Below are 20,944 nucleotides of genomic sequence, written 5' to 3'. Positions count from 1 at the left end.
TTAAAGCCGCAACGGCATAGAACGCCGTAACGGCGTTAAGGGGTTAAGTATACACACAATGTCAATGACACACTGTCACTAACACACACTATTATTAAGTATACACACAATGCGACTCACTAACACACTATTATTAAGTATACACACAACGTCACTGACACACACTATTACGTATACACACAATGTCACAAACTCTCACTAATACACACTATTGTTAAGTATACACACAATGTGACACACTCTAACTAACACACACTGTTAAGTATACACCCAACGTCACTGACACACACTAACACACACTATTATTAAGTATACACACAATGTCACACACTCTCACTAAAACACACTACTATTAAGTATACACACAATGTCACTGACACACTCAATAACACACACTCTTACTAAAGTATACACACACAATGTCACTCACACCAGTTTACAGTCACACTTTATACACAAACACACAGACATACACAAAGTCAGCCCCCTTAGGCTCCATGTGGGCAATACCTGTGCAGGTGCTGTGGAGGAGGAACCATACTCCAGGGTGCAGGAAGTCTCCCCTTTGTTTCTGCTGGGGGGAGCAGGAGAGCAGTGCACAGAGAGCACAGCCTGCTTCCTGCTTCCTCCTCCCTCCAGTGTCTGTCCGTGTTTACAGGCAGGGGGATTCCCCTGCCTGCAGGATCCAACTGCTCAGGGGCTGGGCTCTCAGTAACCTGAAGGGAGCCCAGCCAGCAGTAACTTTATTTACAGTTGGGGGGGGGGCACAAATGGGAGCACAGTCTGATCTAGGGGGGCCATGCCCCCCCCCCGCCCTCCCCAGTGACGCCACTGAATGGCAACGCTCCACACAGCATTCTGCGCGTGGGAGGACAGAAAAGCTGCAGCCAGAACCTACAGAGAACTTTCCACCACCAGAGCACCAGGGCTGGCTGTGTCACCCCCTCCTTCACCAAAGGTAAGAAGAAGGGGGGGGGGGGGGGATTATAAAACACATTTGCTAAACAAAACAAAATAAACACCCCCACCCACACAGCACCCTCCACACACACAGCACCCCCCACACACACAGCACTCCTCACACACAGCACCCCTTAGACACACACAGCACCCCTCACACACACACACACTCCACACCCGCACACACAAACACATACACTGCACCCCTCAATGCGTGTGTGTGTGTATTCAGCAGTCTGTGTGTTTGTGGGTATGTATTCAGCAGTCTGTCTGTGTGTACTCAGCATTCTGTGTGTGTATTCAGCAGTCTGTCTGTATGTGTATTCAGCAGTTTGTGTGTATTCAGTGGACTGTGTGTACGTATTCAGCAGTCTGTGTGTGTGTATTCAGCGGACTGTGTGCATGTATTCAGCGGACTGTGTTTATGTATTCAGCGGACTGTGTGTATGTATTCAGCGGTCTGTGTGTACTCAGCAGTCTGTCTGTGTGTATTCAGGTTTAATTGCTGTGTTGGCACTTTGAGGAAAACAAAGTTGGCATGTATTGCGGTTTGGGCACTCGGGCTCAAAAAGCTTTGACATCACTGCCCTAGAAGATGGAATCGATTGGGTAATATTTTGTCTCTTTGTGGAATGTTCCTGTATTTTGTTTCTTGTTTCAGTCTGCTGACATTTAAGGCACGTGCTTTGTTTTACGTTTTTACTGGTCACAGATGATTCTGTGTCAGTCCACATGGAACATGTCAGGAAATAGCTGGACTCCCGCGGCGCAGAATTTAAAGCATTTTACAGTGTTTAATACAAGGCAACATATTTATTGTCTCCTGCAGAATGTTCTGAATGACAAACAAAGGCCGTAGAATTATACACAGATATTTTGTAGAACAATCTAGATGGTTCTGTGTATTTTGTTATGCGCTTTTTGCAGATTGCTTCAGATAGCTCTAAATGTTTTAATAACCAGCACGAGGCAAGGGGATGCAGGTTGCCCAGCATACGGGTAAAATGTCCAGTTTTGAAGCAACAGAGGTAACAAGATGGCAGCTGGACTAGAAGTGGCCGTACTAGACTTTGGACACTTTAGTGAGCCACTTCTCTGTGAATTGATTGAGTTGGAAGCCACATGACAGGGGAACAAGTATTACATTATTGGAAAAAAAGGTGAATGAAAACAGAACACTTTCTGTGGAGATCTGGGGTCGAGATATCTTGAAATTGGTGGAGGAGGCTATTTGGAGATATACTTTGTTGAGTATTAGAGGTGCACTTAGAAAATAACAGCTACCCTTGGTCTCCCATATGTTTCTAAACTACATTTCCCATGATACTTTGCCTGCTCCAGGTGTCCTCTCAGGTTTCTGCCACTGCAGGGTCATAGAATGATAGAATGATAGTGGAGCCATGATTTCAATAGTGTAGCAGTGAACGTAATGCAATATACTTAGAACAAATAGTATGTACAGTACATTTTACTCCAAAATAGTCAAAATTAGTTTACGGAATAAGCTCCTAAATGTTTGCGCTGATCAATATATCTGTATTTCGGAAAACATGTAAAGGTACACCGTAGGCACCAAAACTTCTTCAATGATTTAAGTTGTTATGGTGCATCACTAAATAGTAGAGATGCTCTGTACCAGGCAGACGGCAACCTGGCAGAGTTGAAGTGGACGGTGATGGCTCCGTCTCTGCCATTTCGTCAATGGAGGCTGGGTCGCAGACTGCAGGAGATAGGGCATTTCTACTAAACAGTGAGTAAACAACTTAGCAGTTATATGGTTCCTGGATCCCATGGACTCAAGGCACTCTAACTAATTTGTTTCATTGAAGTTGTTATGGTGCTTACAGTATTCTATTAATTCCAGCAGCACCCTAGTTAAGAAAAAAAAACATCATACTGTGATAACAGTAATAACAGGCAGTAATGATTTGGGGGTAAAAGTTTTAATGTGAATATATATGTTTTAATTATCTAGAATATGGTATCAAACTAAGTAGAAGTATAGATCAGGGTGTTGCAGTGGATGTGATCTATTTGGATTTTGCCAAGGCATTTGATACAGTTCCACACAAAAGATTAGTGTTCAAACTCAAGGAAATCGGTCTCGATGAAAATGCTTGTTCTTGGGTAGAACATTGGCTTAAAAACAGAATACAAAGAGTTGTCGTTAATGGTAAATTTTCAAGCTGGACAGAGGTGGCAAGTGGTGTCCCTCAGGGGTCTGTTCTGGGACCCCTTCTATTTAACATTTTTATAAATGATCTTGAAGACAGCATTGAAAGTCATGTTTCGGTGTTTGCAGATGACACAAAACTTTGTAAAATAATACAATGTGAGCAAGATATTACTTTGCTGCAGAAGGATTTAGATAGACTGGAGGACTGGGCACTCAAATGGCAGATGAAATTTAATGTTGAAAAATGCAAAGTTATGCACTTCGGCGTAAAGAATACACAAGCAACGGATACCCTTAATGGAAGTGAATTAGGGATAACAACACACGAAAAGGACTTGGGAATTGTTATAGACAACAAACTATGCAACAATGTGCAATGTCAATCAGCAGTGACCAAGGCCAGTAAGGTATTGTCATGCATGAAAAAGGGCATTCATTCTCGGGACGAGAATATCATTTTGCCTCTCTATAAATCACTGGTAAGACCACATATTGAATATGCTGTGCAATTTTGGGCACCTGTTCTAAAGAAGGATATCATGGCACTAGAAAAAGTGCAGAGGCGGGCTACAAAATTAATAAAAGGAATGGAACATATCAGCTATGAAGAAAGGTTAACAAATTTAAACCTATTTAGTTTAGAAAAACGTCGCCTGAGAGGGGATATGATAACATTATACAAATATATTCGGGGCCAATACAAACCATTGTGTGGAAATCTATTCACAAACCGGACTTTACATAGGACACGAGGCCATCCGTTTAGACTGGACGAAAGAAGATTTCGTCTAAGGCAAAGGAAAGTTTTTTTTACTGTAAGAACAATCAGGATGTGGAATTCTCTGCCTGAAGAAGTGGTTTTATCAGAGTCCATACAGATGTTCAAACAGCTACTAGATGCATACTTGCAAAGACAGAATATTCAAGGATATAATCTTTCAATGTAGGGTAATAACTGCTTGATTCAAGGATAAATCTGACTGCCATTCTGGGGTCAAGAAGGTTTTTTTTGTCCTAGCTTGTTGCAAAATTGTGCTTCAAACTGGGTTTTTTTTTTGCCTTTTGGATCAACAGCAAAAAACAGGTGTGAGGAAGGCTGACTTGATGGACGCAAGTCTCTTTTCAGCTATCTAACTATGTAACTATGTAAACTGAGCCCCTGTTATGCATCTAAATGGAAGGGTATAGAATGAAAGGCATATCGCTGTTTATATATTTACAACGTTTTTATATTACACAATCTGTTACGCATTTTGTAGGAATAAACACAAAGATTTGGAAACACTAACAAAAATCTTTTAAAAAAAAATGTGCAGGATTCTCAGGAATGAAAACTCTCACATTGTGACAAAAAAAAAAAAAAACTAAAATGCAATAAATACTCTGCAAAAATTCAGTTTACAGCTTAGACCTAATAAACATCGGACACTGGGCCACTTTTCATGAATGCAAGACAGATATCTAGATCAGTTTGACCAATAATCTAACATGTCTTCCTTGAAATTCATCTCTTCTATGGGCTGATAGGCTGGACATGACAAGCGCTCCCCTGCTGCAATGCTCCAGAAGGAAAAAATCTAACACTGCTTTTTAGATTATTATTTTTATTGTTATTGTCATTTATATAGCGCCAACGTAGCAGCCCTTTACAATATTATAAAGGGGGACATTTAACAATGCTACAAGAACAATAGGTGGGGACCCTGCTCAAAAGAGCTTAGAATTAAATACTGTTTCTACTTAATGTAGTGCAGCCATGTCCTCTCAATTAGCCAGAAGAAGGGAGAGGTGTCCTTCAAAATGTGGTGGTTCTGGCAGTCTTAATCTGTGCAGGTGGATGCTCCGTGTAAAGACAGCTGGACTAGCAAAACGCGTCAGGGAATTGTCCATGCCTTATTTCATTCAAGGTAAGAGGTCGAACCCAATTGATGTGAAATTTTTCCATATCAGTTCACTATAATTTGGAGTTTAGTGCATAATTTTAACAACATGTTGACACATTTATTTAATATAGTTTAATCTGTTTTTGTTTTTTAATCCTATTCATTTTGGTAATAATTTATGTGAGATTCTTTCCCTCTAATATTTCATTGTAGCCATTCTATTATTAAAGACACATTTTAATAAACTCCTATAAACACATGGAAAGCCATTAAACCAGGAGATAAAACCTACAGATGATTTTCTAAACTGTGAATTATAGCGACCGAAAACAAGTGCAAAATGTAACCTTGCTGTAATTGCAACTCAACTTTTTTAGCCTAAATTTTGAAATTTGGTTTTCTTTTTTTTTTTTTTTTTAATTCTTTATTTTAGTAGTGCATAGAATTGTACAGCATGACATAGGTAGTTAATATGACAAGGTAAGTTGCGTGTACATAATGGGTCATGTGAAGAGGCTTGCACTTTTTTTTTATAGATCAGTCCAGAAGCATGTCTTATAAAGAGTAAAACATTAAACAAGTGTAGGAGCGTGCGCGTATGTCAGGAAGAATGCTTATTTTGTAGTAGAATTGCATGCATGTTGCGAGAAGCGAAAATCAATATAACGTTGCCTGCGCAGAGGCTCAGTGCTGTATAAAACCATAGTTGCATATGTGCCTGCGCAGAGGCTGATTAATGAGTGCGGTGCAGGGTAATAGCATGTGGTCGCCTACGCAGAGGCTTATAAAACAGTGAGTGCCCAACAATACTGTATAATTATGCATATATGGTGCCGGATTATACCTCAATAGGTTAAGAGTAAGAAGGCGTTTCCTAATCTGGGTCTGTAAAACCATAATAGGGGAGTCCAGCGTGAGGTCAGTGGCCTCCTGTGAGGTATCTGTGCGGGCTTTCCTCCGCCGTGTCCTCTTGCAGGCTTATGCCTGGGGTGCATATGATTGCTAAGCTGGTTACTCATTGCAGGGTCCCCCAGCTCCCCTGGCGTGACTAGTCCCCTCTGTTCCCCTCCAGGCCTGCTCCGGACGGTCATTTGAGGATTCCACAATGCTGTGGGCACTCAGGGACGTCAGCAGCCCGGCAGTCCCCCCCCCCCCCCACTGAAAAGTCCTCGGTCCCCCGGTCCCCTGCACCTCCCCAGCTGCAGTTACCCGTTTGAGCTCCAGGCCCGTTAGGCCTCACCCCTCTCCGGCCTCACCCCTCTCCGGCCTCTTGCATGTCGCCGGCGCTTGTCCCCCCGGCCACCGGTCCGCCGGGGGGGTCCAGCTTACCCAGTCACCATAGGGCTCACAGAGTCGGGGCCGGGCCTCCCCGGATCACCACCAAATCCAGGGGTTAGGGCTGGCTCTGCACTGACCGTTCTGCCGCCCGGTGGGGTCCGTCTGTGGGATCCGCCATCCCCAGGGGTCCAGGCGGCCCCGCGTGGTTCCCAGTAGCGAGCATGTTCCGCGGCCATCTTGACTCCACGTGGGAAAGGGCTCCGCCATTTGTGGGCTTTCTGCCTCCAGTCTCCGGAGAACTAACTAACTCATGGGCCGAGATCACCCCCGTCGGCCTGAGGGGGGGGAGCGGGGCCGGATTCGGTCCCCCCTCTCTCTCTCTTGTCTGGGCTCGCAGTTTCTGCGTGTAGGCCGCATGGGTTCATCGTGCTCCGGTAGGGCAGGCAGTTCGGTGTCGGTTTGGCAGGTTGTGCTCCTGTGCCTCTCCCTGCTTGGTGCTTACTTCTGCCCCGGCTTCAGGTGTGCTTTTAGTGCTGTGTTTCAGTGTGTTTGAGCGTTTTTTAGCGATTCGGAGCCGGAGCTGGCATGGATGGCTGCCGCTCAGCTCGGCGGCCCGGCCCGGCCCCTGAAATTTGGTTTTCAATTCACTGCAATTTGATGTTTTCTGAAGAAACCTTAGAACAAATTAAAAATGTACTACAAATTTGAGGCCTCAGTAGTTGTATCAGAAAAACACATCTACCAGTCAGCTATGCGTTTATTTCGACTGGTTTGCCCTAACATTTGAATTATGATTTAAATTCCTGGCAATTTACATGTTCGAGGATTCACCCCACAAAACTTTATTACATTCTCTGCACCAGAGGTGAGAGCTCAGCCCCAGGGAGGTAAAAATGGGGGAGGGATACAAAGTCCAGAATTGGGGCAGAATGAATAAGAATCCACTTCCTGGATATAAAACCAGGAATCCACAGTAACTTCACAGCAGGAAATGCTCCAGGAAGGCCAAGATAAATAGCCAGACTATCTCTGCTTCTTAGAATCTGTGCATACTGCACGCAAAGCGCTCACACTGATCTGAACTCTAAATTATTAACCCAAATATAACCAGAATAGAAATATGCCCAGGGTGTAAGCGTTAATCCAATACAATTCCTGGCATTATAAAACGGATACCGCTGTAATCTGGCGCACTTGAAATAATCCAATCACAAAACCCAGAGTATTGGGGCATCTCACAATGCATGTCTTATTGGACGATGGGCTTTCAAGTTCATTAATGTGTTCGGTTTGAACAGGAATCTCGTTATAATGAGAAACTGCAACAAGTGGTGTTTTGCTAGCATTTATAAAGTAACAACTTGTATTATTTTTATTTTATAAATTCTGCTGCACTTTTAATTATGCTTTCATTAAAATAACACTCCAAGTACCATTACTACTTTAGTGTGCTGTAATGCTTATTGTGCTAGTAGCGCCCTTTCAGTCTAAGTAGTCAAACTGTTTGCAAATTGTTTGTCAACTTACCTGGGTTCCGACACGCACCTATCACCTCCTCCTGTGCAGCCTGAATGCTGTATCACTCAGCTACATGTGACAGTGCAAAACTTAGTTCATTGGCTGAGAGTATGCACCTGACGCTCTCAACCAAGGAGCCGACTCTGCACTAAAGGGCGTAGCGTAGGAGTGCTAAAGGAAGGCTCCAGCAAAAGAGATCCTTGGTGCCCGTCAGGACCAATGTAAGTTCTCAAACTGTTCACAAATGTTTTGACTACTTACACCAGGGAGGAGTCAGGGCCATGCTGGCACCATACCCACTAAAGCGAGATGTTGTAGTTATGGTACTTGGAGTTTTCCTTTAATAAAACTACACTCTGACATTACACATTTCACCTGCAAAGCCACAGAGAAGGCATTTTATGGTAATTAACCTTTCCCATGATCCTCCACTGCCCGTGTTGAATCCATCCCTATTTCTGTGAATGTCCATGACTTACGGTGAGGCAATGAATTCCTTTAAACTTCAAAGTGCTGGCTAATTGCTGGGAATTGAAACAGAATTCCAAGTTCCTTTCAAATTTGAAATTCTGACAATTCTCACTTTAGTAACTAACACCGTGTTAGTATGCAGATCGCAACATAGTCTACACTGCAGTAATTACTCTGTGTCACCTAGGAAGTGTGACTGGGTTATTCTCTCTGAATTATAGCAAGTTAAATCCAAACGGTAAAATGAATGCTAAAATAACTGATGTAGTGACATTCTCCGCTTGGGTGTTTTCGTCTCAATTGTCCCATTCAGATTTCTATTTGTTAAAATTCAGAGTTTTGTGAATAACTGCTTGATGTCTTCACCTAATCTCCTCTGCGCTGTGCATGGGCCGTAAAGGCAATCCATAGCACTAACAGTGAGGCGGCGGGTGATGGACGCAAGCAGCGGTGCATGCGTGAGGCTGCAATAGCAGTCCACACCATAACCTGACTCCACCTTGAGTATACTGTATGTGACATTATAGCCAATATAAAGCCAGAGGTTTAGAGATTTGTCTTAGGGATTAAGAATCGATTCCTAGATAAAGATTTGGATTCCGTGCAAAAATCAGTGAAGGTGGTCTTTAACTTTATCAGGTCATGCTGCTTCATGTTCTGTTAATTCTCAGAGTCCTGTCCGTGTCTTGAAGAAATCTGGAAGACGAAGAATGCTGTATAAGAACTAAAATTTTCTCTATCCCAATATGTCTACTATGGGTGACAAAAATAAAGAAATATATATATATATATATATATATTACCCCATTTCTTCTGTCATTGTTTACTGTCAACCACGACCATTATGACAAGAGGAAAAAAACTAGCCCATGGCTCCGTAATGCTACAAAATGGCTCAGACCTGTATAATTCCTATTGTACAGCGCTACAGAATTTGTTGGTGCTCTATAAATAATAATAATAACATCAAACATCTGGTATTAGCATTTGCTGTTCATTGACAATGAAGCATTGGTAATAGTAGAATAGACGGCAGTCTACTTGTAAAGGGCAGAGGACAAACAGTCTCATAACCGGAGCTTGAGCCCCAAAAGATCCCCTCCATCAACACCCATGATCTGCTTGAATTTTGCTATCTCTCAATATCAGTCTAAGCAATTAAAACAAGGCAAAACAAGACGTTTTATTTACTTTAAGTAAACATTACTTTTTAAATTCTTGGAATTAATGTGTTTATGCATTTGGGATTATCCGATTCTGTTTTCCAAGAGGACATAAGATGACTATTCTCAATAAAAAGTCGATGAAGGACTGGTTAATTTTTGGGGTGTTGTTTATTTTTAATACTTAACATATTACCTCAGAACCACGTTTGATTCATTTATTAGATATAAATTGTAACCTTTGATCCATGCTTCCTATTCAGGAGTAGGCGGAATGGTTATAAACAAAGCTTGCTTATTGAGAACTAATGATAATTCCAGATGGATAAAGTATTAATCTGGAAAACATAGAAAATTAGAAATTGCTAATAACAAAACAATGGTACGGTTTATAGAAATTAGCATATATATAAAATATATATATATATAAAATCAGTGTGGACATATATAAAGAGCAACATATTTGATTGCCATTACACTGGTGAAATTGGAAATACATTCAGCCAATATATCACAGTTTGTTTCACAGGGTTTATACATCTTATATTAATATCTGTAAAGACACTGCTGTAATTGGTGGGATTACAAAAACCTGGGCCCACTCAGAATGCACGTACAACTCACTCACTGGCACAGAGAAAGCTTTACGATCCAAAAACACATGATCTATCTACACAATATATTAGTGTTTATACCTAAACAAGGAGTGGTAGACGAGAGTGGAAACTTTAGAACCGACTTGAAAACGTGTTTTTTAGAGAAAGTTAAAGGACCACTATAAGCACCCAGACCATTTCAGCTCATTGAAGTGGTCTGGGTGCCAGGTCCCCCTAGTTACACTGCAGGGTTAATAAAACCTCTAGTGGCTGTCTCCCTGACAGCTCCTAGAGGCGCTTCAGCGATTTACACTGAGTAAATCGCACTTATTTGATGCTGGATGTCGTCACAGACCTCCAGCGTCAAAAAAGATCCCCATAGGAAAGCATTGAGTAATGCTTTCCTATGGGCGGGTTTGAATGCACGCTCCACTCAGGAGCAGACGTCGGCGGGGGAGGAGAGGACACCAGTGCTGAGGGAGCCCAGCGCTGGATTAAGGTAAGTAGCTGAAGGGGTTTTAACCCCTTCGGCGCCGAGGGAGGGGGACCCCGAGGGAGGAGGGCACTCCAAGAGCCTATAGTGCCAGGAAAACAGGTTTGTTTTCCTGGCACTATTGGATCCCTTTAAGGATCAGTGGGAGTTTAGAGACTGTTGTGGGCCTATAGCAGGGTGGGAGTTTGGAAACTGTCGTGGGTCTATAGCAGGGTGGGAGTTTGGAGAAGGTTGTTGATCAGTGGGAGGGTGGGAGTTTTATTACACTAAGATTAGAGGCAGGGTGGGAGTTTAGAGAAGGGTGAGTAGTGGGGTGAAAGTTTGGAGAAGTTTGAAAGTGATTGGGAGGGTGGGAGCTTGGAGATCGTTGAAGGTCAGTGGGAGTTGTGGAGTTTGGAAATGGTTTAAGGTGAGTGGGAGGGTGAGAGTTTAGAGAAGGTTGAGGGTGAGTGTGGGAGTTTGGAGAAGGTTGAGCATAAGGGGGAGGGTGGGAATGTCACGGACTCTGGAACCAGACACACTGACAGAACACAGACACAGGAAGTGCAGTACAGGTCCTTAGAGTGGCTGGGCTGTGCACACAGAGAGAAGTCGGAATACAAGCCAAAGTCAAAGGGAACCAGAGAGACAGAATAATCGATAAGACAAGCCAAGGTCAAGGGTCAGAGAAAGCAGGATAAACGGTGAGACAAGCCAAGATTCGTTAACCAGACAATCAAACAGAATACACGCGCTATTAGGCTATCAGAAGACCACAACAGGGCAACAAGACACGGAAGAGGGAGGTTTCCATTGGAATAAATTATGACACGTGGAAGGTATTTGGGCCTTCCACTTTGACGTATGGCATCATATTTGCGCGCCGAGTCATTTGACTGACTCGGGTGCCTATTTAAGCACGCTGCACACGAGCGCGCAGCATCAGAAATGTTGCCGGAGGAATTGGAAATTACCACAAGCAGTGAGCAGGTATGAGAAACCACCGCAAGTGGTGGACAGCAAAGAGCCTAAAGCCCCCGCTCGCGGAGGGGAGTCAGGTGAGGGTGCCGCTAGCAGCACATAGCCAGCAGGAAGCAGCCTCTCGCAGAAAGCCAGCACTGGTCCTGACAGGGATATTTGAGACCGTTAAGGTAAGTGGCAAGTTGGAAGTTTGGAGAAGGTTGTGTATCAATGGCAGGATGGGAGTTTAGAGAATGTTGAGTTTGTGTGGGAGGGAAGAGTTTGGAAAAGGGTGAGTGGGAGGGCGGGAGTTTGCAGAAGGTTGACGGTGAATGTGGGAGTTTGGAGAAGGTTGAGAGTGAATGTTGGAGTTTGGAGAAGGTTGAGCATGAGTGGGTGGGTGGGATATTTGAGACCATTAAGATCAGTGGCAAGGTGGAAATTTGGAGGAGGTTGTGTATCAAAGGGAGGATGGGAGTTTAGAGAAGGTGGATGTTGAGTGGCAGTGTGGGAGTTTGAAACCTTTGAAGATTCGTAGGAGTTGTGGAGTTTGGAAATGTTTAGAGTGAGTAGGAGGGTGGGAGTTTTGAGAAGGTTGTGGATCAGTGGGAGTTTGGAGAAGGTTGAGTTTCAGTGGGAGGGTGGGAGTTTGGAGAAGGTTGAAGGTTAGTGGGAGGGTGGGAGTTTACAGAAGGTCGAGGGTGAGTGGGAGGTAGGGAGGTTGCAGAAGGTTGAGGGTGAGTGGGAACGTGGGAGTTTGGAGAAGGTTGAGCGTGAGGTTGGGAGATTGGAAATGATAAAGAAGCACAAGGTTCCCTTATCAGTTTTAGATCTGGTGGAGGCTTACACTACCATTAAAGCTGGAGGACTGGATTCATATCTGAGCCTGGGAAAGACTAGGAGAGGTCTGTGGAAGGTTGGATTTCAGAGCCAGATTGCAGTTGCCCAGGACCCTAGGCAGGTATATTCAATTGAATGCAGTATACTGAAGGCTGGCAGAATATATAGGGCTGTTAGTATACGGAGGGCTGGCAGAATATATGGGGCTGTTTGTATACAGAGGGCTGGCAGTATATAGACGTCTGTTAGTAAACAGAGGACTGCGCTGGCAGTATATAGACGGCTGTAAGTATACAGAGGGTTGGCAGTATATAGACGGCTGTAAGTATACAGAGGGTTGGCAGTATATAGACGGCTGTTAGTATACAGAAGGTTGGCAGTATATAGACGGCTGTTAGTATACAGAGGGTTTGGCTGGCAATATATAGACGGCTGTTAGTATACAGAGGGTTTGGCTGGCAATATATAGACGGCTGTTAGTATACAGAGGGTTTGGCTGGCAATATATAGACGGCTGTTAGTATACAGAGGGCTGGCAATATATAGATGGCTGTTAGTATACAGAGGGTTTGGCTGGCAGTATATAGACGGCTGTTAGTATACAGAGGGCTGGCAGTATATAGACGGCTGTTAGTATACAGAGGGCTGGCAGTATATGGATGGTTGTATGTATACTCAAGGCTGTATCTAACACATGCTTTCTGTGTTGCAGCGTGCAGCCAGTGGATGAAAACTTGTTTTTTTTCCGTAATAGACATGTGACTCTGGCTTTTTAAAGACTTCTCCTGGAAACGTTTTGGCAGGAAAGAGGCTCTTTCCCCTTTATCGCTGTATCATTTCAGTCATGCTAGTTTTTATAGATCACATTCCAAAATATTCCATTATACTTGGGATTAAAAGCAGCTGTTGCAGCACATTGTGCACCTGAAAAATACAAGATAAATTGGGATTTTAGGGATACAATACAATGGACGTTCTCTATTAATGAGCTTGTTCTAAGTTTAACCCCCTCATTACCAACTGTCTGTATATTCTGCTGACAGTAGTACACCATCATATGATAAAGTCAGCTTTATGCAGGGTGTATGTTATGTGACCCAAAAAATGATGTTCTTTTAAGAATTATAAATGGTTTCTGCTCTCCGGATGTCCTGCTGTCCCGGTGTCTCCGTACATGGTGTGTGATACTCGCAGGTGCTTATTACAAATAAACTAGAAGGAAAAATGGGGCAAAACCAACCCAAGGCGGTGAGTTTCTGTTAAAGGACCACTCTAGGCACCCAGACCACTTCAGCTTAATGAAGTGGTCTGGGTGCCAGGTCCAGCTAGGGTTAACTAATTTTTTTATAAACATAGCAGTTTCAGAGAAACTGCTATGTTTATCAATTAGTTAAGCCTTCCCCTATTTCCTCTAGTGGCTGTCTCACTGACAGCCGCTAGAGGCGCTTGCGTGATTCTCACTGTGAAAATCACAGTGAGAGCACGCAAGCGTCCATAGGAAAGCATTATGAATGCTTTCCTATGTGACCGGCTGAATGCGCGCGCAGCTCATGCCGCGCGTGCGCATTCAGCCGACGGGGAGGAACGGAGGCGGAGAGGAGGAGGAGAGCTCCCCGCCCAGCGCTGGAAAAAGGTAAGTTTTTACCCCTTTCCCCTTTCCAGAGCCGGGCGGGAGGGGGTCCCTGAGGGTGGGGGCACCCTCAGGGCACTCTAGTGCCAGGAAAACGAGTATGTTTTCCTGGCACTAGAGTGGTCCTTTAATACAGCATGACGGACCGGGAACTTGTGTGAGTTGTGTCGTAACCAGTGGTTACCCATGGCAGCTGGCAATAACCATTATTGAACAGATTCCTGGTTATAACCAGGCAGCGGTACTTACTGTATGTGGGCATTATGGCTCAATTATTTACTTCTCACAAGAACGTACTGTTCTCGCAAGAACAAACTGGCCGATTAATGACAGTTTCTATGGCTGTCTACCAGCAGTTAACTGTCATATTTTGAAGCGTTAAAACTTCTTGTAATTAGTGCCTCTCATATGTTTTAGTGTCTCTGTTGGCAATTAATAGGAGACGCTAAATGCGAAGTCAAAATTAGATGGGAAAATGATTACACCCTTGTAATTTGCTCAACTTTACATCTCTTTTACACTTACTACAGCTTAACCTACTACAACGTTACACCTTCTACAGCTCTACCTACTACAACGTTACACCTTCTACAACTTTACATCTCTTTTACACTTACTACAACTTTACACCTACTACACCTTCAGCTACTACAGCTTCGCCTAATACAACTTTACACCTTATACAGCCATACACCTAGTACAGGTTCACCTACTATAGATTTACACATAATACAACTTCACCTTCTACAGCTTAACTCCTACTACAGCTTTACAGTAACTACAGCTTTACGCTACTACAGCTTGTGTAAAGTGGAAAGGACAAGTTAGTGACTGCGAACTCCCAATAGATCCTATAGGGAAAGAGTAAACTGTGCCTCAACGCTTCCACTTCTTCCATAGTGCCAGTGCCTTAACGCTTCCAGTCCTTCTATAGTGTCAGTCCTTCCATAGTGCCAGTGCCTTAATGCTTCCAGTCCTTCCATAGTGCCTTAACGCTTCTAGTGCTTCTATAGTGTCAGTTCTTCCATAGTGCCAGTGCTTCTATAGTGCCAGTGCCTTAACGCTTCCGGTGTTTCTATAGTGCCAGTCCTTCCATAGTGCCAGTCCTTCTATAGTGCCAGTGCATTAACGCTACCAGTGCTTCTATAGTGTCAGTTCTTCCATAGTGCCAGTCCTTCCATAGTGCCAGTGCCTTAACGCTTCTAGTGTTTCTATAGTGTCAGTCCTTCCATAGTGCCAGTGCCTTAACGCTTCCAGTGCTTCCATAGTGCCTTAACGCTTCTAGTGCTTCTATAGTGCCAGTCCTTCCATAGTGCCAGTGCCTTAATGCTTCCAGACCTTCTATCGTGCCAGTCCTTCCATAGTGCCAGTGCCTCCATGCTACTTGTGTATTGCTATGACAGATGTTTATACAGATGTTTTGGTGCAGATATACATTTTCCGTTATATTCTCAGTTGGGGAGAGGGGGCTACATTTGTTTCTTGTATATAATGGCATTCCACAGGAAAGGATTTGATGGCACTTTGGTTGGAAAGATGCGGCTGGGTGCAGGAAGGTTGCCGTGAGCTCTTAACTTGGCATGGATGGAGAGAAGGCAGAGTGGCACACGTCCAGTCCCCTCTCCCTCCTTTTAGCTGCTATCCTGGCGGTTTGGGTTTAGAGTTTCACATTCATCTCCCAGGGACGGCTCTGTCTCCACTTCCTGTCTTTGCAATTTTTTTCTCAGCTTCCAAAAATTTGTTTCAGGCACGGAGATCACAGCCGAGCTACAAGGGGAGAAGTCTGAGGAGAAACTCACCGTCCACTCCAAACTCCTCGTTCTCCGACCCTCTGGATGAGCACTCTCCGTGGTATGTACCCAACTCATTACTTCATTGATTCTAATATTGCTGGAGATGTAGAATTACTGCAAGATCTAACAGAAGCAGCGGCTGGGGATAATTCTTAATACGGACAGAGGAGACAGAAGAACAAAAAAAAAACTTTTATTTACAGACACAAGGGGATGATTTCATATTCAGTGATAGACAGACAGGAAATGTTACTTTATCTAATAAGCAGTAGATACCTGGAATAGCCTTCCAGTGTAAGCAGTAATGACTAACTGTGATAGAGAAATGGTAGTAGACACCTGGAATATCCTTCCAGTGCAAGCGGTAAAGGCTAACAGTGATATAGAAATTGTAGTAGATACCTGGAATAGCCTTCCAGTGGATGCAGTGAAGGCTAACAATGATATAGAAATGGTAGTAGATACCTGCAATAGCCTTCCAGTGGAAGCAGTAATGTCTAACAGTGATATAGAAAGGGTAGTAGATACCTGGAATAGCCTTCCAGTGGAAGCAGTAATGTCTAACAGTGATATAGAAAGGGTAGTAGATACCTGGAATAGCCTTCCAGTGGAAGCAGTAATGGCTAACAGTGATATAGAAAGGGTAGTAGATACCTGGAATAGCCTTCCAGTGGAAGTAGTAAAGGATAACAGTGATATAGAAAGATTAGTCGATACCTGGAATGGTCTTCCAGTTGAAGCCATAATAGCCAACAGTGATATTGAAAGGGTAGTAGATACCTGGAATAGCTTTCCAGTGGAACTGGTAAAGGCTAACAGAGATATAGAAATGGTAGTAGATACAAGGAATAGCCTTGCAGTGGAAGCAGTAATAACTAACAATGATATAGAAAGAGTAGTAGATACCTGGAATAGTCTTCCAGTGGGAGCGGTAAAGACTAACAGCGATATAGAAAGGGTAGTAGATAGCTGAAACAGCCTTCCAGTGTCAGCAGTAAAGGCTAACAGTGATATAGAAAGGGTAGTAGATACCTGGAATAACATTCCAGTGGAAGCAGCAAAGGCTAACAGTGATATAGAAACGGTTGTAGTTACATGGAATAGCCTTCTAGTGGAAGCAGTAATGGGTGATGATGATATAGAAAGGGTAGTAGATACCTGGAATAGCCTTCCAGTGGATGCAGTAAATGCTGACACTTGAAAGTTGATTGGGATAAGATAATTTAGCAGATGAAAAAATATCTATAATTAATTACTCATGACAGAGGGTCCTAGAGATGAATTTGTTGATTTCATCTGACAGTCTGTGGAACTTATAGTCCGTCCACGAAAGCACAGCATGTGAAAATGTAACTATGCACCAAGCACGTACCAAGCATGCACTAAACCTGCACAAATCGGGAACTAACCGTGCACAAACAGTGCAACAACCGTTCATGATTGTGAAAACCTGGTGAATGATTGGTGCATTACATGTGCATGCTTGGTGCATAACTGCTGCATTGTTAATGCATGAATGGGGCATGCTAGGTGTGGGATTTCTGCATGGTGGGTAAACTGTTTTTGCACTAGCCATGCACTAACTTATGCAATACAAGGTAACAGACTGTGCAATACAAGGTATCAGTGTGGGTAATACAAAGTATCACATTGTATAATATAAGGTATCAGACTGTAATACAAAGTATCAGCCTGTAATACAATGTATCAGACTGCAATACAATGTATCAGACTGCAATACAATGTATCAGGCTGTAATACAATTTATCGGATGGTGTAATACAATGTATCAGACTGTAATACACTGTACCCGCCTGTGTAATACAATGTATCAGACTGTGTAATTCAACGTATCAGACTGCAATGCAATGTATCCGACTGTAATACAAAGTATCCGACTGTAATACAAAGTATCCGACTGTGTTATATAAAGTAGCAGACTGTGTAATATAAGGTCAACAAATTGATTTTTTAAATCTATACTTAATGTATTATTCTATAATGTGGGGAAAACTTTGTGATGTGTTCAGATAATTATTATTGATGCAGTGAACTCTGGGCTCCAGACAATTTAAGTTAACATATGAGAATATCATATGGCTCTGTTAATTGAGTAATGCTTGATTGGTAAATGACAGAGATGACCAGAGTGAGCACCATTTGCTTTTATTCCAGGCTGTGAGCTATGCACTGCCAAGACACCTGTACCTGATTAATAGATCTCTACCTAATCAATACACCTATATAGGATGAATACATTTATATCTGATCAATACACCAGTACCTAGCCAATATGTCTATATCCAAGTCATACACCTGTATCTGATCAATACACCTATATAGGATGAATACATTTATATCTGATCAATATACCAGTACCTAGCCAATATGTCTATATCCAAGTCATACACCTGTATCTGATCAATACACCTATATAGGATGAATACATTTATATCTGATCAATACACCAGTACCTGGCCAATATGTCCATATCTAAGTCATACACCTGTATCTGATCAATACACCAGTACCTGGCCAATATCTCCATATCCAAGTCATACACCTGTATCTGATTAATACACCAGTACCTGGACAATATCTCCATATCCAAGTCATACACCTGTATCTGATCAATACACCAGTACCTGGCCAATATCTCCATATCCAAGTCATACACCTGTATCTGATCAATACACCAGTATCTGGCCAATATGTCCATATCCAAGTCATACACCTATATCTGATCAATACACCAGTACCTGGACAATATCTCCATATCCAAGTCATACACCTGTATCTGATCAATACACCAGTACCTGGCCAATATGTCTATATCCAAGTCATACACCTGTATCTGATCAATAAACCAGTACCTGATCAATACATATGTATCTAAATAATACACTTGTATGATATTTATACACCCTTATCTGATCAATAGACCAGCATTGTATTAATACACCTGTATCTGCTCACTATACCTGTGTCTTATTAACACACCTGTATTTGATGAATATGTCTACATCTGATGAGTGCTCCTGTGTCTGATTCACATGGATGGAATGTTTTGCTGACATCTGCTTTTTCAATTTTTGTAATGGGGAATGTCTGTGAAATGGGTAAAAACCACTACATACTGACCAGTTCTGTGCTATTTTATTAGTGTTACCTTCACAGGGTTATTCACTTAAGTGAGAATTTCCAGGAATTCAAAGATTAATATTTAAGGTTTAAATAGCCAAAATGAAAACAGAATTTACTTGGAGAATTGTTCTAATTTGGTTATTTTCAGCTAAATTGTGAGTTTCACTTTAAATTCACTTTGAAATCTCTTTAAATTTCTCTCTTTAATGAATAAACCCTGCCAGAATAAATGTGCAAATTCCCAGGGTGAACTGATAGATTGTCAACACGAATGGGCAGATTCTTAGCTTCTCAGTGTAAGCAGGCAGATTCTTAGTGTCTTAGTGTAAATGGGCAGATCTTTAGATTCTCAGTGTAAGCATGCAGATTCTTAGATTCTCAGTGTAAATGGGCAGATTCTTAGATTTTCAGTGTAAGCAGGCAGATTCTTGGATTCTCAGTGTAAATGGGCAGATTCTGAGATTCTCAGTGTAAATGGGCAGATTCTTAGATTCTCACTGTAAGCAGTCAGATTCTTAGATTCTCAGTGTAAATGGGCAGATTCTTGGATTCTCAGTGTAAATGGGCAGATTCTTGGATTCTCAGTGTAAGCAGGCAGGTTCTTAGATTCTCAGTGTAAATGGGCAGATTAATAGTGCCTTAGTGTAAATGGACGATTCTTAGATTCTCAGTGTAAGCAGGCAGATTCTTAGATTCTTAATGTAAGCAGGCAAATTGTTGGATTTTCAGTGTAAGCAGGCAGATTCTTAGATTCTCAGTGTAAATGGGCAGATTCTTAGATTCTCAGTGTAAGCAGGCAGATTCTTAGATTCTCAGTGTAAATGGGCAGATTCTTAGATTCTCAGTGTAAGCAGGCAGATTCTTAGATTCTCAATGTAAGCAGGCAGATTCTTAGATTCTCAGTGTAAATGGTCAGATTCTTAGATTCTCAGTGTAACCAGGCAGATTCTTAGATTCTCAGTGTAAATGGGCAGATTCTTAGATTTTCAGTGTAAGCAGGCAGATTCTTGGATTCTCAGTGAGCAGATTCTGAGATTCTCAGTGTAAATGGGCAGATTCTTAGATTCTCACTGTAAGCAGGCAGATTCTTAGATTCTCAGTGTAAATGGGCAGATTCTTAGATTCTCAGTGTAAGCAGGCAGATTCTTAGATTCTCAATGTAAGCAGGCAGATTCTTAGATTCTCAGTGTAAATGGGTAGATTCTTAGTGTCTTAGTGTAAATGGGCAGATTCTTAGATTCTCAGTGTAAGCAGGCAGATTCTTAGATTCTCAGTGTAAATGGGCAGATTCTTAGATTCTCAGTGTAAGCAGGCAGATTCTTAGATTCTCAATGTAAGCAGGCAGATTCTTAGATTCTCAGTGTAAATGGTCAGATTCTTAGATTCTCAGTGTAACCAGGCAGATTCTTAGATTCTCAGTGTAAATGGGCAGATTCTTAGATTTTCAGTGTAAGCAGGCAGATTCTTGGATTCTCAGTGAGCAGATTCTGAGATTCTCAGTGTAAATGGGCAGATTCTTAGATTCTCACTGTAAGCAGGCAGATTCTTAGATTCTCAGTGTAAATGGGCAGATTCTTAGATTCTAGGTGTAAGCAAGCAGATTCTTAGATTTTCAGTGTAAATGGGCAGATTCTTAGATTCTCAGTGTAAGCAGGCAGATTCTTAGATTCTCAATGTAAGCAGGCAGATTCTTAGATTCTCAGTGTAAATGGGTAGATTCTTAGTGTCTTAGTGTAAATGGGCAGATTTTTAGATTCTCAGTGTAAGCAGGCAGATTTTTAGTGTCTTAGTGTAAATGGGCAGATTCTTAGATTCACAGTGTAAATGGGCAGATTCTTACATTCTCAGCGTAAATGGGTAGATTGTTAGTGTCTTAGTGTAAATGGGCAGATTCTTAGTGTCTTAGTGTAAGCAGTCAGATTCTTAGAATCTCAGTGTAAACAGGCAGATTCTTTGTGTCTTAGTGTTAGCAGGCAGATTCTTAGATTCTCAGTGTAAATGTGTAGATTCTTAGTGTCTTAGTATAAGCAGGCAGGTTCTTAGATTCTCAGTGTAAGCAG

The 20,944-nt window shown here is 42.4% G+C and overlaps 2 protein-coding genes across 2 annotated transcripts in view; both read left to right on the top strand.

Annotated features, from left to right (window-relative positions):
- The window catches only part of TMEM9B (TMEM9 domain family member B), a 242,560-nt gene that overhangs the window by 108,403 nt on the left and 113,213 nt on the right, over positions 1 to 20,944 (top strand). The gene's annotated exons all lie outside the window — the stretch shown is intronic.
- The window catches only part of DENND2B (DENN domain containing 2B), a 165,429-nt gene continuing 160,188 nt past the window's right edge, over positions 15,704 to 20,944 (top strand). Inside the window, exon 1 of the mRNA XM_063437869.1 lies at positions 15,704 to 15,798. The gene's annotated coding sequence lies outside the window, so the exon portion shown is untranslated. The remainder of the gene's footprint in view (positions 15,799 to 20,944) is intronic.

The sequence above is a fragment of the Pelobates fuscus genome, chromosome 12, assembly GCF_036172605.1.
Source record: "Pelobates fuscus isolate aPelFus1 chromosome 12, aPelFus1.pri, whole genome shotgun sequence".
Lineage (NCBI taxonomy): Eukaryota > Metazoa > Chordata > Amphibia > Anura > Pelobatidae > Pelobates > Pelobates fuscus.
Note: the sequence above shows the minus strand (reverse complement) of the source record. Positions and strands in the feature narration are given on the sequence as shown.